Below are 14997 nucleotides of genomic sequence, written 5' to 3' on the forward strand. Positions count from 1 at the left end.
GTTAGTATTTAGAAATGGAACTAATTTTTCGGGGTTCCTGGGTGCCTCAGTGGGTTAAAGCCTCTGCCTTAGGCTCAGGTCATGATCCCAAGGTCCTGGGATGGAGCCCTGCATCAAGCTCTCTGCTTAGTGGGGAGCCTGCTTCCCTCTCTCTCTCTGCCTGCCTCTCTGCCTACTTGTGATCTCTGTCAAATAAATAAATAAAATCTTTAAAAAAAAAGAAATGGAACTAATTTTTGTATTTTGATTTTGTATATTTCAACTTTATTGATTTATCTATTAGTTATAATAATTTTTGATGGAGTCTTTAGGACTTTCTATATATAGGAACATGTCATCTGCAAACAGGGACAATTTCACTTTTTTTCTTTCCATTTGGATGCCTTTTATTTCTTTTTCTTTTTTTTTTTAAGATTTGTTGTTGTGGTTGGTTGTTTGTTTTTATTTGACAGACAGAGATCAGAAGTAGGCAGAGAGGCTGGCAGAGAGAGAGGAAGGGAAGCAGGCTCCCTGCTGAGCACAGAGCCCAATGTGGGGCCCGATCCCAGGACCCCAAGACAACGACCGGAGCTGAAGGCAGAGGCCTCAACCCACTTCTGATCTTAGAAGAAAGCATTATTCAACTCAATCATTCCTGATTTAACACTAATATAACATAATTGAATAGTTGCATTCATTTTAGATGGGTTACTGTCTTTTAGGCCAATTACTTGTAAATGAGAATGTAAAAATAATTAGACCCAAAACCTGAGTTCAGTTGTTCTTTTCAATGAATGACCCAGTAACTCCTTCCCAAGGGATGGAGACTTAAATGCTTGATCCATTGGGTTACATCTTAGTAATGATCTGTGCTAGTGTGCTCTGGAGCTAGAGAAATTCCGGTGATAACCTCATTTCCTCTCTAATGGAGTGAGCACTCCTGAGCAGGGTCGTACTTCAAGTTGGCTCAAACTGTCCCTTTCATACCTGGTAAACCTACAGGAATTGGCCTCTTGGCTTTACTTTCCTCATCTATGTATCCAGGCATGTCAGCGGTCTCAAAGCTCCTCCATCATATTTAAAGACAGGAATTCTTGATAATTCTTGATAATTTTACCTTTGAACTTATGTTTTGTAAGTGAAACTTATGGGAAATAGAGCATGAGCAGTGGAGATATGCAAATAGACTAGGGAACAGTGGCCACACTGGTGGACTCAGGCCCTCCGGCACTTATAATCAAGGATACAGTGCTAGAATTCATAAATAGGCATTTTGAATTACATACAAATTATGAACCCACTTTTTTTTTTTAATAGAATCTTTACAATTTGCAGAGAAAGTTACAAGGAACATTAAAATACCATATAATAAAATTTAAATTTAAAAGTAAATTCAGATATGCAAGAAACTGATTTTTAGGGGGTGTTCAGTACTTTTAGGAACAATTGATCCATGAGAATCATCAGGTGTAGATGGAAGAAGCTTATTTTTTTTATATTTATAAAGAATATTTATATTTTTATTTATATAAACACTGTTTTGAAGAATGACACAAACTCAGAAAAATGTGATCAGAGTATTCCTTTTCACACATAGGCCACTAATGCCCTAGTATCTCAAAATCCTTTACAAAAGGAGATAGCTTAAAGAGTTCTCATCCAGGGTTGTTTTTTAATATTACTTTTTTTTTCTTCTTTTTTTTTTTCATCTGCTTCCATTTTAAGCTTAACTTCTTCAGCTGAAAGAGCTCCCAGTTTCTTATTCTTTGCTTTCTTAACCTTTTCCTTGATGGTGGCCACATCAATTTTATTTTCAGTAGAAGCTTCCTTTGGTTTCACAACTGGTTTTTCTTTAGGTGGAATAAAAGCTTTGTTTCTTTCCTCTTGTCTCTTACGAAGAGCTTCTGCTTGTTTAGCCTTTATGGCTTCCATTTTCTGTCGCTTCTTTTGACTTGCCTTCAGAAAATATTCACCACTAGCCAATTCTTTGTCAATCTGACTTTCTGTGTGGTGGTGGGAATGGTGTGTACTCTTTCTTGACAGTTTTTTTCTTTGGTTCCTTGCGTTTATTCACATTCTTGTGCTTGAACTGTGGCAAAAATCTTTCCCAACTTTGTGATCTTAATTCAGAATCTTTTGCCAACTCTCGTTTGATCAATAAGGTTTTAATGTTATAAATTGGATGAATATTCTTCATAGTATCTAGAACTACTTTTCAAACCTCTTTTAAGCCACTAAAAGGTCCAATGACTGAAACCGTGTTTCCCTGAACTATAATATAACAGTTTGTTAAGAGTTCCAAAGCCTTCAAGGTAGATCCTTTGGGACCAATAAGGCGTTGTCTTCTTTTTACAAATCTTTCTTTATTTCTCACTAAAGAACCTGTTTTAATGATGTCACACGCAACATCATCCTGAAGAATTCGTACTGCCTGTTCAAATGAAACACTCCTTGCTAAAAGTTTTATTAGGTCACTGGCCCTAATGATGATATATGGATCAAAAGTCTTCTTTGTTGTACACACAGTCATACTGCCCTCTATCAGGTCCAGGGTTGCATTAATATGATGTTCATTCAAGGCTTTCTGTACCAATGGCCAGCACTCTTTCAAGTAAGCTTCCCTATATTTTGGGAACAAAGTTGCAAAACTGCTGTCCTCCAAGAGTCCTCTGGGATTGTCTTCTTTGGAAAAAACTGGTTCCTTCCAACCATCAGGAACAGTGAAGAGTTCTGATTCATCTCGGTTCTCCAGTTTCAGCTTTTTCTTACAAAACTCATTTTTCCCGTCCACGATACCTTGTCGGTTGAAGGAGGAGGACGCCATCTTCGAATTGCTTCCAGTGGAAGAAGCTTATATTTTGAAGTGTTATTTAAGAAATTTATTCCAGTGTTGTTTCAGTCTATAAAAAAAAAAAATCGTTAACAGCTCCAGTAACAGTCACATCATTAAAAAGATACTTCTTAAAATTAAAAATTATGAAAAATTATTTGTGATCTTACATTTGTCAGGATCAACTGATACTTATTTTCAAATATCTATCAATTAAGGGCACCTTAGTGGCTCAATTGGTTGAGCATCCAGCTCTTGGTTTCAGCTCAGGTCATGATCTCAGGGTCTTGACATTGAGTTGAGCCCCACATCAGACACACACTCATCAAGAAGTCTGCTTGGGATTCTCTCTGTCCCTCTCCCTCTGACCCTCCTGCTGGTGTTCTTTCTCTTTCTCGCTCTCTAAAATGAATAAATCATAAATATATATAGATAGATATAGATATATATGATACGTATAGATCTATATGATGTATATATACATCAATTAAAAATAAGTGGCTAGGGATGCCTGGTTGGAACAGTCCATTAAATGTCCACCTCTTGGTTTTGGCTTAGGTCTGATCTCAGGATCATGGAATCCTGCCCCACCTCGAGTTCCATGCCCAGCTCAGAGTCAGCTTGAAACTCTCTTTTTTTCCCTCTGCCCCTTCCCCCCATCTCTGTCTCTCAAATAAATAAATAAATCTTTAAAAAAAAGCTAGATACAAATTTTGAAAACCAAAAGAAAAAAAAAAAGGTTTTGTGGAAGACCACCCTACAAAGCTCATGGTCAATGTATTACATTTTAAAAAAAGTATTATTTATTTTATAAAATAATGATATGACACCAAAAATATTTTATACAGTTTGTTAATTTGTGTTATTATGGGTCACTATTACCCCTAGTATGCCTTATCAGTAATAAAATATTTGTAAATGAAACACTATATTTGGTAGAGAGGAATAAAAATACCTTGGGTCACTATTACCCCTATTATGCCTTATTGGTAATAAAATATTTGTAAATGAAACACTATATTTTGGTAGCTTTAAAGTATTTTTATTCCTCTCTTTTTAACAAAAGGCCATGCATTTTCATTTTACATTTACTTCCCAGATTATGTAGCCACCCTCTCTGAACCTTAGGATATGAGTCATTTGTTTTGTTTTGTTTTTAAGATTTTATTTATTTATCTGAGAGAGAGAGATCATGAGCAGGGGGCAGGGGTAAAGGGAGAGGCAGATGCCCCTCTGAGCAGGGATTCCCCATGCAGGACTTGATCCCAGGACAATGAAATTATGACCTGAGCCTAAGGCAGACGCTTAACAGACTGAGTCACCCAGGTGCCCCAAGACTTGTGTCATTTGTATTAAAGCCTGAAAGATTTACTGGGCAGAGGTATTGATATTATGGAACTTTTTCATATACTGTTTTTTGTGGGATTCTACAGAGTACAACAGTAGGAATACATAGAATACAAACTCCAAGTCATACCTTACTCTCATCCACACTATATAACAGGTGAAATTGTGATTGAATTTTTTTAAAAAGTACATGCAAAGGCCAGGGATTCTTTTCTTTCCTTTAAGAATTTTGCTGGAAGATTTAGAAAGCAGAACAATGTTTTCTTTTTCTAAACTTAGATGTGAGGAAATTCATTAATTATATATATACTCTCTGCTTATGAATCTCAGTCAAGTTCTTCACAAGTTATAACTTGGCTTAGATAGATACCAGATTTTTTAAGACTTTTTTTAAGAGCAATTTTAAATTCCCAGCAAAACTGAGGGTCACAGAGATTTCCCATATATCCCTTGCCTCCACACATGTATAACCTCCCCGATTATCAGCATCCCCTACCAAAGGGGTACATTTGCTACAATTGATGAATCTATATTGACATGTCATTTCCACCCTAAGTCCATGGTTCATGTTATGACTCACTCCTGGTGGTGGTCTGTGGGTTTGAACAAATATGTTTTCAAATGTATTCATCATTATGACATTACATAGTGTTTTCACTGCTCTAAAAATCATCTGTGCTGTACCTATTCATTCCTGCACTTCTGTCCCTTGCAACCACTAATCTTATTACAATCTCCCCAGTTTTGCCTTTTCCAGATGTCATATAGTTGGAATCATATATTAAGTAGCCTTTTTATTTTTTTTAAAGATTTTATTTATTTATTTATCAGAGAGAAAGAGAGCACAAGCAGACAGAGTGGCAGACAGAGGCAGAGAGAGAAGCAAGGAGCCTGATGCAGGACTCAGTCCCAGGACCCTACGATCATGACTTGAGATAAAGGCAGCGGCTTAACTTACTGAACCACCCAGGCGTCCCAGAAGGTAGCCTTTTTATATTGGCTGCTCTCACTCAGATGTGTGCATTTAAGTTTCCTCATGTCATTTCCTGACTTGATAGCTCATTTCTGAGATGTAATTTTAAATTCAAATTTTCTTTCATTTACTAATTCAGTATAGATCAGGCATGGAGTGAGTATACGAAGATTATGTTATGACTGGTTTATTTTAAGGTCTTTTAATAGGAAAACACAAACATTTTATGAAATATACACACATATTTTTTAATTTACAAAAATCAGTAGATAGTATTTGAAGTACTATGTAATATTAGATCAAAGGAAAAACTCTTGTAACTCTCTCTTTACTTTGGAATCCTACAGACTAAAACTGGACACCAAGAACTGATAATCTGCAGAGTCTAACTCAGACTCCACCCTGTGGACTTCATAGTTCAGAAGGAAAGACAGACAAACAGCCTGGAAGTGAGAATGTGCATAAGAAAGCATTGAGATAGAGGTAAGAATGTGGTCCTACAGCATAAGTGTAGGAGAACCAACTCTTCAGTGAGATACAAGAGGGGAGCTCAGAAATAACATGGGCATGGAAACCTGAGAGGTTAGAAGACTTTACCTAAGTCTGAAAAAGAGAGGAGACTGTACCCTAGGAAGAGATTGCTGTGTTGTACGAAGGCTCAAATATGGGAGAAGTTTTTTGGTCCATTCAGAAATTTAGAAGCAATAATTACAGCAACTAAAACATAGTGTTAAGGGAGGAAGTAGCACTAGGTACTAGAGCTGTTGGGTAGGAATGTGCTCATCCTCTGGTTATTCGTCCCTCCCTACCTTGTCTGGAGACCCGCTTTCTAAGTATGTTCCCTGACCCTGAATTGTCCCCATGGCCTTTAGGACTTTGTTCCTGCCTCATAGAATCTCTGGTTCTGGTTTGAGAACACACCTACTAATTATTTTGGGCTTCAAACACTGGTTCCTAAGTGCTTGCTTTAGATTCTCCTGAATCTAAACTATTTTCTTCTTGTTTTGACCTGACATAGACCATGAAGTCCATAAAGAAAAAAGACTTAGTGTGGCTAAGAAGTTCATTAATCAAATTTAAGTAAGCATTTCTTGGTCATTTGGCTGTTTGCTTGTTTTTTTCCCAAGTCTCAGGTGCACAAACTTGGACTAATTATAGTTTTTGTTTCATGCCACATTCTCAGCATTGATCTGTCATGGTCCACTTTATTCATTTATTGAACTGAATAAGTAAATCAGAGTGAAAATCATGACTGAAGTGATTTGATTATGGAGAAGTTGATCATTCATATGAGACATCACCAGCAAAAAACTAACAATAATATATATATATATATTTTTTACTAACAATAATATTTTGTGTTAAATACTTGTCTTTCTTTTTTCCAAAGTGAATAAACACACATTTGCTTGGATGCTATCAAAAGAAATTGTTTATATAATGACACTTCAACCTTGGCTACAAGGCAAGCAAATCTCAAAAATGAAGACATTTTTCTATGTAATTCTAAAACCATTTTTCATATCCACAAAAAACCTCAGTATCATGTACTAACCAATCTAACTTAGAGTTCCCTAATTTCTCCCAGTTGTTTGTTAAGGTATACACACACACATGTACACAACCACGACTGAGCTCATCTGGGTGATTGACTGTTGTTCAAGGTCACCACTGTGTTCACCATAATATGGAGTCTGTCATCTAAAAACATTCTGATTTTTACCATCACCTTAAAGGCAGTTGAATTAGTATGAGTTAGACTGCAGATTATCAGTTCCTGGTGTCCAGTTTTAGTCTGTAGGATTCCAAAGTAAAGAGAGAGTAACAAGAGTTTTTCCTTTGATCTAATATTACATAGTACTTCAAATACTATCTACTGATTTTTGTAAAATATGTGTGTGTGTATTTCATAAAATGTTTGTGTTTTCCTATTAAAAGACCTTAAAATAAACCAGTTATTTATTAAAAATGCAAAATGAACACAGCAAAACCAAATTCAAGCAATTTGCTATAAAGCAAAGGATTAAAGATAAAAATCCTTACTTTTCCATTACACCTAAATGACAGTTTTACTATACTCCTGAATTGTTCATGTGCAAAATATTTTAAAAATGCACATAGTAGAGTCAAAGCCCTAACCATTCAAACAGGGAATTCTCATCTCAAAAAAAGATATCTTTGCCTTTAGTGAAGCTCAAAAAGAATGGAAAAATTGGAGACCTATGTCACTTACTCAGAAAGTGTGTCTACATTTATTCACATAAAAATATATACTAGAGATGAAGCATTAACCAAGAAAGCTGGTGCATGCTTAAATTTCATTTTGTACCATTCCCATCAAATTTTACCACTTTGTGTGCTACCACTTTGGTCTTTGCAGAATATTACTTTTCTGTCACACTTCACTAGCTTTATTTTTCAAGGTCATGCACTTCTAAGAAGCCTAAGATGAGTCACTAATGAGCTTGGAAAAAATGATCAGCATTGCTTGAATTCTTCATGCCAGAAGGATAACATAGTGGTCAGAGGTATGAATTCAAGCTACTGGCGTAATTCCTTCAGCAGAGAGAAGTCATTTCCCAGTTTATGACAGTGATTTGAGATGCTTTATATCATGGGACAATTAGCCTTTATAAAACAAAGGTGCTGTAAGTGTTGATATTGTCTCCTTTCAGAAAAGCATGTGTTGTTTCTCAGTCTCACAGTTTCTCTCAAACACATAAAGGGTATGGCTGAAAGTTTGCATAATACAAGTCTCTTTCTGAAAGTGGCAGGGTATCTCCTTCACTTTATATCAATGATGACACCTCTGCACATTTTTTTTTTTTTAAAATGATTTGATCATTCCCTTAGGTTGGACTACACACACTAGCTTTCTACTCAGCATTGGAAATTCGTGTGCAGAGAGCAGTGATATATTGTGCTGAAGGGGAATCATCAATCACCATGTATTCTAAATCAGCTCCTTTGTCAGACAAGAATGTTAAAAGGAAAGTAATTGAAGGATGACATATATCTATTGATTCCAGAATTTTCAGTCTACTGTCTTAAAACAAAACAAACAAGAACATAAGGCTTCTCTTTCTGTAGTTTTCAATAGAATTTGTTAACTGTCTTAACATTTGCTTATAGATATTTTTTAGCAAGTGAATTAAAATAATTTGGGCCATACATTTTGCCCGTAGGCATTTCTAAAATGGTGGTTCTTGAGAAGGAAAAGATATGAACAAATTATTTGGGGTTATTCTCTGAATCAGCTAATTATGCATGAAACCAAAGATAGGAAACCTGATCTTTATATGCCACAGGGAGAATATACTGTAGCATCCCATTCAAGTGGCAATGAGGTAATTCATTGTAAAGATGCTAATGGGCAGAGGAATGACACTCTGAAAAATCTTCAGTTCTATTTGCTACCAGACATAGTAATTAATATCCTTTGCTAAAGCCATGAGAGTAGCTTTATCTTCTAATTCCAAAGCTCACAGCAGAATTTCCAAAATTCGAGGACATTGTGACAAAACATTTCTCACAATAAACCTGTCTCCCACTCAATGCCTTAATAGCACTTTAATTCATCATGGTCAGAAATTTCAGCAGCAGCTGCCCTTGCAAATCGGGTGAGATTATTTATACATGGCAGCTCTTATTTGGAACCCATACAGTGGAAGAGTAAGCTGTGGCAGTGGGAGTGACAGATTGTTTTAAATTGTTACCATCCTGGTCATAGATCAATAAAAACCTCACTTAAAATAGAAACAAAAGTAAAAATAATTTTAATAACCATATCCAACAGAAATTGAGAATTAACTTACAAAGCAGAGTAGAGATACTGAAATCTGGAGTTATTTCTCATGACTTCAAACCAGAAGGGATTTTATTCTCTCGTTTAAAATAAATAAGATGAAAAGGACTTCAACCAAGGAGACCAAACTTGGCCAAACTGTCAGGTCAAACTTTTTTTCTCTTCCTTTTTAATAATTATCATATTCACTATTAAAATTCATTTTGAAAATACATATCTCAGTGCACTGATCAAATTAAAAACTTTGTTTTCATGTAGAGTTAGACAATTCAAAGAAAACATTTCAACCTATGATCATAAGAGATATGCTTTTAATATATGCTTTTAATGACTTTATCTTTGTTCTGACTTATTTGTCATAAGACATGTTTTATCAACCAGACATGTTTTCAAATGAGCCATTTTGGAAACAGAGCTTCAGAAAGCATTCTGAATCACACCAGCTCGTCAACATATATACCTGTCACAAGTCTATTCTCCCTGATGATACATATATTAGTGTGACTGTGGCTTTTTCCATCACGTAGAAGGTCCATGGGACTTCCCTATGGAAAATGAAAAGGTTTAGTTCTCCTATGATATATCTGTGGTGGCTGTTTAATAACTAATGTGGTTATTTAGTAACTAATTTTACTATTCCCATTCTCCTGCTTAATCTGTTGATTTTCTTTGGGAGGAAGTTACTCCTGACTCTCGTGTTATACATTTTTACTGGGGAGAATGCCTCTCGCTGCAGAAACCTATATCCTCTTATTACTCTGATAGGGAAAGAAGGTCAACTTCTGACCCATTTTTTTCCAGACACATGCTCCTTCTACGGATTTTAATTTTGGACAGGGAAATACAAAGTAGAAGAAATGTTCCTTCTCGGGAATGGCAGCATGGCCACTCTACTCCTCTAGGACACTAAACTACTAAGTTTAGTTATTCAGTTATTCCTGCCTCAAATATCAGGAGCATAACCTTCTCTTCCAGTCATGAATGACTATAAAGAAACTTGATGACATAAGTTATAGAATATGAACAATTTTGGAAATGACATAAGTTTTCAATACACAAGGCATATTTTTAAAATCCCACAATATATATTGTGTAGCTTATTTTCTAGTAGGAATGTTCCAGACTCTGAGTATTTTTTATTCTAATATTTATTATAATTTATAGTGGGTTATATTTAATTTCGTGGTTAACTTTTTAAGAAATTTCTAAACTCTTTTCCAAGTGATTCTACCATCCTATATTCCCAGCCACAGTGGATCTACCTTCCCTTTGCTTCACATCATTGCCAACACATGAGATTGTCACTCTCCTAAATTTTATCTATTTTAATAAATGCAAGGGCACCTGGGTGGCTCAGTCGTTAAGTGTCTGCCTTTAGCTCATGTCATGATCCGAGGGTCCTGGGATTGAGTCCCATGTCAGGCTCCCTGCTCAGTGGAGAGTCTGCTTCTCCCTCTACCCTCCCCGCTGCTCCTGCTCTCTCTCTCTTCCATGTTCTCTCTCTCTCAGATAATTTTTTTTAATCTTTAGATGCATAGAAGTGTCACATTGTGGTTTTAATTTAGATTTTCCTGATGACTGACTATTTGAACATCTTTGTGGTTTTTTGGACATTGATGTGCCTTCTTATATGATGTTTATGTGCAAATATATTGACCACTTTGAGTGGGTATTTTTTTTGCTGTTATTGCATTAAAATAATTTTTTGGTACATCGTAGTAAAATATTTTGATTAAATATACACATGCTACAATTTCTCTCATGGGTGACTTGTCTTTTAATTTTCCTGATGGTATCTTTTTAAAAGTCAGAAGTTTTGAAACTAAATGAAATGTATGATATGTATTTTTTAGGTCCCACCTAAGAAATAATTTATTTCATGAAGGTTACAAAAATTTTCTCATATATTTTGTCTACAGGTTTAGTGTTCTAGGTTTCACATTAGGTCTCTGATATATTTAGAATTAAATTTTGTGTATGGTGCAAGGCAAAGTTCTAGGTTATTTAAAATATTTTGACATGTGGATAAATGATTGTTCCAACAAAAAACTTAGGAGATTCTCTTTCCTCCATTGGATTAAATTGTCTGCATTTTTGAAAGATCAACTGAATACTGAGCTATGGAACTGAATACTGAGCTGTATTCTGTTTTACTGGTCTTTATATCTATTCTTATGTCTATATAACATTGCCATGATTTCTTCTGCTTAATAGTAGTTCTTGAAATCAGATAGTTTGATTACTCAATCTTTATTCTGCTTTTAAAAAGTCAACATTCTTGGTCCTTTGCATTTCAAAAAATATATTTAGAATCATCTTGGTAATTTCTACAAAATATCTAAGATTTCATTGAATCATTTGATCAATTTTGAGAAGAATTATCACCTTTATTGAATCTCTCAAATTAACATAGTTGCTATATCTCTGCATTTATTTAGTTATTCTTTACTACCTCAGCAGCGCTGTGTAGTTTTCAATGTATAGATCTTGTATATATTTTGTTATACTTAATAAATCTTTGATACAATTGTATCTGGTACTTTAAAAATTAATACTAGTTGTTGCAAGTATATAGACTTAGATTTGATTTCTGTGTATTGATACTCTTTTAGTGTATCTGTATATTGATACTGATATTTTATAATCCTATTGAACTCAATTATTACTTCTAATAGCATTTTCATGGCTCCAGTAGCACTCTCTACATAGATGAGTATGTTTTCTACATGTGAATGAAGTATTATTTTTCCATTTCAACTGTATGTCGGCAGTAGACAGCTTCTGAAATTGCTCCTGATAATCCCCGCCTTATGGAATTCATCTCCCTGTGTAATCCCCTCACTCTGAGAATGGGTTAGACTTCGTGACTAAATTCTGATGACTAGAATATGGCAAAAGTAGTGGGCTATCACTTCTGATACTAAGTTACCAAATGCAGTGACCTGAGGCCTGCTCACCCTCTTCTTACCTCACTGGCTCTTTTTTATGAGACAGCCTTATGGAGAGGCATCACACAGTAAGGAGGTGAAAGTGGCCTTCGCCCAAGAGCCAGCAAAGAAAAGAGCTTGTAGTACAATAGTCTGCAAGGAACTGAATCATGCCAACAAGGAAGAAAATCCTTTCCCAGTCAAACTTGAGACGACTGAAACCCCCAATGACACTTTGAGTGTAGCTTTGTGAAAAGCCCAAAGTCATAGGTTACATTTTGTAGAACAGCTTTTTTAGAAAAGATGGACTATGATCCTCTTGTTGTACAGAATAGAGACAACAAAGATGTGGGTTGCAGAGTAAAATAGATTGTCATGATTACAGAAAGATATAAAAAAAAAAAAGTGGCATCCCAAGGATAAGACCTATGAAAATTAGCAGAAAAAGAATTCTGACATAGGAACAATTAAGACAATACCTGTTTTGTTAATAAAATTATAAACTTCATTTACATAGAAAGAAATAAAAACAACAAAAGTTTCTTTAGGGAAAAAATTGTTTTATTTATAAAATCTGTCACCAAAGTTTGCAAACTCCTAAAAAAAAGTATATATTTTCTCAAATGGTCTCTTTTAATATACAAAGAGAAGACAGAGCGATAGTTAATATAGGTGGTGATGTAAATGATTATACTGAGTGTACTGTGCTTCCCTGCTAAAGCAGGGCATGCAGCATGAATCTAATACTTTTCAGTGGTTTTTTCTTTCTTTTTTAAGGATGATTTATTATTTGAGAGAGAGAGCACGAAAGCAGGTAGAGGGACAGAGGGAGAGGAGAGAATCCTCACTTTACCCGCTAAGCACAGAGCCCAATGCGGGGCTCCATCACAGGATCCTGAGATCATGACCAGAGCAGAAATCAAGAGCCTGATGCTTAACTGAGTTATTCACGTGTCCGTTCAGTGTTGCTTTTTCTAAGAAAAGTAGGTTCCCACTTTTATGAATTTGTTTCTTCTTGAGAAAGGACTGCTTAAAATCTTGAACTACCTTTTCAGTTTACAGAATTAAACTAAACCTGGAACTCATTTCTTCTGTAAAGAGCAAATAAGTATTTTCAAGAGCAAACATATACACTTTTCAACAATTTATTAATCCCTTGCTTGCCTAATTAAAAATAAATGCTAGGAGTATATATACACAGTGCTAGATTAAATTTAACTCTGTTTACTTACTTTTGTTCATTCAATGCCTAGGGAAGAAGAATTTATCAACCTATTTGGCTAAGATTTAATTATATAGTGTTTTAGGGTGATATTTAGACAATGACTTTCTTTCTTGCCATCGTGGGTCTCCTACAGAATATTCTGACACTTTGCACTTAAATCAGGCAATCAGCATGAGAGCTGTGTCTGGTGGGTCATTTTTAACTGGGCTGGTCATTGCAGCATTTTAAACCTCTTAAAAAATCCTTCAGATATATTTGGAAGTAATTTTACCCTAGAGAGCAGGCTGTCTGCCAGGCAATCTATTTTCAGATTTTGGAAAACCTTAATGACTGACATCTCCCGAGTCTAGAAATGAAGATAAATTCTAAAGGCTTCTTTTCCTGGAATAAATCTCATCTCTGTCTTGTGCCTTACTCTAATCATCATTGTTGAAGATTATATTTGAACTCCTTTACCCCAGAGTTGTATCTACTCTACTTTGAGAGACAAAAGCTCTCTCCCAGGGAAGTAAGTTATTATAAAGAAACAGAGCTCAGAGCTTATAACACAGCAAATAATGTTGATGCTCTCCGTATATCTGTCATTTCTCTCCATCTATCCATGCATTTAAAAATACTCATCAAGATCCTACACTATGACAAACACTGTACTACAATGAACAAGACAAATATATCCTTGCCATTCTTGAACAGATTTTCTATGAGGACACACAGATATCAAACAAGTGTTATCAAAGAAAAGAGAATGTGGTGTTGGCAGAGCCTAGAATCAGCAACTAACCTAACTCGGCAGAGGTAGGGATGCTCCCTTTGCTGAGATGATGAGCTGAGATTTGTCCTAGTCCATTGCAGAAGGGGTCATAACAGTGATCTAGGCAGAAAATGGCACGTGCAGAGACCGCAGGAAGAATGTCACACACGGGAAAAACTGAAATCTTAAGAATTACATTTGAGCACATAAGAACCAAATATTGCTTGCTGGATATGGTTTATGTGAATTCATCTAGGATGCCTACAGAGAAGTTCTTCTCTAAGGATCTTCCATAGCTTTCAAGTGTAAGCACATTGTCCTATATATTTAACCATTTTTAGCCTAGTTGGTTAGACAGCTGGCATCAAGGAAACCTTGAATATGTGCTTATGGAACAGATTTTTTGGTTGTTAACTTCTTTATACTTTAAAATTTTTTTAAATTAACATATAATGTATTATTTGCCCCCTGGGGTACAGGTCAGTGAATAGTTAGGCTTACACACTTCACAGCTCTCACCATAGCACATACCCTCCCCAATGTCCATAACCCAACCACCCTCTCCATAACCCCTTCCCCCTGGCAACCCTCAGTTTGTTTTGTGAGATTAAGAGCCTCTTATGGTTTGTCTCTTCCGGATCCTTACTCTTAAAAGCTTAAACGAACCATTCACACTTGGTGCTGAATTTTGAAAAAGTAAATGAACACAAAAAGTCAGTTAACATAAGAAAAATAGTCATCGTTGTGATTGATGAAAAAAGGGTATTAAAACAATGACTTAGTCCCAATTTTACTCTAACAAAATAACGTAATTGTAATTTTAATACCTATTGGACCATAGTTACATTCACCATAGTAAATTGGTATATTATTTTTGAAAGGTAAAGATAGGATATATAACAATGGTTATACAGGCATTTATGATTATAAAGTCAACAGAAACTTCCAAATTTAAAAAAAGAGATGCCTATAGATGCATTCTCTATGATTTTTTTTTAAATACTGGAAATAACTGAATTATACAATATTATAAAAATGATAAATTAATAAAAGCAGCCATTAAATAACCATTAAGTGTTTAATTATTATGAAATCAAAGCAGAGCAGTGAGAGATGTGGGCTTTTTACATGTTATCTAAGATCATGAATAAATTTATATT

At 35.2% G+C, this 14997-nt stretch overlaps 1 pseudogene; it reads right to left on the reverse strand.

The window, feature by feature from the left end:
- Positions 1-1546: 1546 nt before the first annotated feature.
- On the reverse strand, positions 1547-2803 carry LOC123949608 (annotated as a pseudogene).
- Positions 2804-14997: the final 12194 nt, after the last annotated feature.

This window comes from Meles meles, chromosome 8, assembly GCF_922984935.1.
Source record: "Meles meles chromosome 8, mMelMel3.1 paternal haplotype, whole genome shotgun sequence".
In the NCBI taxonomy this organism is placed as follows: domain Eukaryota; kingdom Metazoa; phylum Chordata; class Mammalia; order Carnivora; family Mustelidae; genus Meles; species Meles meles.